The 2,500-nt window shown below is 37.2% G+C and overlaps 1 pseudogene; it reads left to right on the forward strand.

Moving 5' to 3' along the window:
• LOC143041667 (uncharacterized) overlaps positions 1-2,500 on the forward strand; it is a 13,970-nt pseudogene that overhangs the window by 9,839 nt on the left and 1,631 nt on the right.

Below are 2,500 nucleotides of genomic sequence, written 5' to 3' on the forward strand. Positions count from 1 at the left end.
TACTCCCATATTCAAAAAAGGTGACAAAAAGAAACCAAATAACTATAGGCCTATTAGTTTGACTTCGATCGTAGGAAAAATAATGGAAACTATCATCAGAGATGCTATCGAATATCATTTAGAAAGTAACCGTTTGATAAATGATAGCCAACATGGTTTCAGACGGAAACGTTCTTGCGTGACTAACTTACTCGAATTCTACAACACAGTTGTCTCGAATTATGACAAAAGAAACAATATAGATTTAATATATCTAGACTTTGCAAAAGCTTTTGATACCGTCCCACACGAAAGACTACTTACTAAATTAGCTTTGCATGGAATAAGTGGTAGCCTATTAGGTTGGACTAGTAATTGGTTGAAAGGTCGAAAACAGAGAGTTGTTTTAAATGGAAAAACTTCTGGATGGAAAAGTGTTGCAAGTGGAGTTCCTCAGGGTTCCGTTCTTGGGCCACTTCTATTCATAGTATATATAAATGATATAGACCATGGACTAAAATCTACTGTTTCCAAATTTGCTGATGATACAAAACTGTGCAGAGTGGCAAATGATCACTCAAACCAATTAGATATTCAAGAAGATTTAGATAAATTACAGCAATGGTCTGAAAAGTGGCTAATGAAATTTAACACAAGTAAATGCAAGGTAATGCACATAGGTAAAAATAACAGCAAGTACGATTACAAGTTATTTGGAAATTCGTTAACAAAAGTGGATAGTGAAAAAGATCTCGGCGTAATTATCAGTAACGACCTCAAATCATCCAAGCAGTGTATTTCAGCCTCTGAGAAAGCAAATAAGATTCTGGGATTGATTGCGCGATCTTTTGATTTCAAAAGTCCATCACTCATTAACAAGCTATATAAATCGTTAGTTCGTCCACATTTGGAATATGCTGTTTCCGTATGGTCACCGAATCTCATTAAAGACATTGACAGACTGGAAAAAGTACAACGGCGAGCCACAAAACTGATTCCAAATATAAAAAATAAATCATACGAAAATCGACTTATGCACATGAATCTGTTTTCCCTAAAAAAGCGTAGACTCAGAGGTGACTTGATACAGGTCTTTAAGATTTTAAAGGGAATTGACAACATCAAAAGTGACAAAATTTTCACATTGAATGAGAATCAGACAAGAAACAATGGTCTCAAACTGTCCGGAAATAGATTCAATTTGGAAGTAGGTAGAAACAACTTTGCCAACCGTGTAGTTAATGAATGGAATAAACTTCCTGCACAGGTAGTGCAATGTAGTTCAGTTCGAAGCTTTAAGAATCATTTAGATAAATACCTAAGTAAGATGCTGTAATTATTATAATTTATGTTATATTATTTGTTTTTGTTTTGTTATAATTTGTCTGTCTGATTTTCATTTATTATTAGTTATATGTCAATTTATTATCATTTACTATTTACCTGTTTGTTTGTTATTCAACTATACCAATGCATTTATTTATGCATTTTAATTGTTATTTACATTGTTATAGTTTTAATTTATTATTAATATTATTTTTTTTTTTTTTTTTTTTTTTTGCATCCGACCTAGATATGGATCAAAAGGTCTCCTGTCGGCATGCTTTGCCTTTGTAATCCTTTGTAAGTTGGTGCGTCCAATTGGCTGACAGCACTACCAATCAGGGCAAAGGGGTTCACCCTAAACAAAAGAGAATACACGGATGTCATTGCCCTGAGGTGTGGATGGCCATTGGGAGGGCTGCCTAACAGATGTTCCTATGGTGTACAGTTTTGTCCAAACCATGCGATTATATGCAAGCAGGGTGGATTCATCTGCATGAGACATGATAAGGTAAAGGATTTCACTGTCCAAATGCTTCGGGAGGTATGCAAGGATGTGACCTTGGAACCAGCATGACTCCCACTAGGAGGGGAGAACTTCAGGTACCGCACGTCCAACACCTCAGATGAAGCAAGAGTAGATGTCAGAGTAAGAGGTTTCTGGGCACGGGGACAATTAGCTTTCTTTGATATGCGAATATTTGCTCCAATTACCCTCTGTTACGATAACCTAACCATTGAGGCGTCCCACTCCCGGAACGAGTATGAGAAAATCAAGATGTACGAAGACCGTATACAAAATGTGGACTAGGGCTCATTCACTCCTATAACCTTTACGACTTCAGATGGGACGGGTCCTAGGGTAAAGGCATTCTACGCTCTTCTGGCAGAGATGGTGGCTGAAGAGAAACAACAACCAAAAAGTAGCATTGTTTCATGGATGAGATTTAGATTGTCATTATCATTCCTAAGATCAGCCCTCCTATGTCTGAGAGGTACCATGTCTCCACCGCCCAAATTAGCACATGTACAAAACCTAAATTTTGATCAGACGGTTGTAGACAGTAGGATAAATGAACTTCTTGATTAGAACTCATTAAAATTATAAATAAAAGGGTCATCGACCACAGTCACTGGCGGGGGAGGGGGCAATGAACTGTGTCTGTGGGAGACAGATCCTGGTTGCTTCCACCACACA

The sequence above is a fragment of the Oratosquilla oratoria genome, chromosome 31, assembly GCF_046742065.1.
Source record: "Oratosquilla oratoria isolate Oo_2021 chromosome 31, ASM4674206v1, whole genome shotgun sequence".
Classification (NCBI taxonomy): domain Eukaryota; kingdom Metazoa; phylum Arthropoda; class Malacostraca; order Stomatopoda; family Squillidae; genus Oratosquilla; species Oratosquilla oratoria.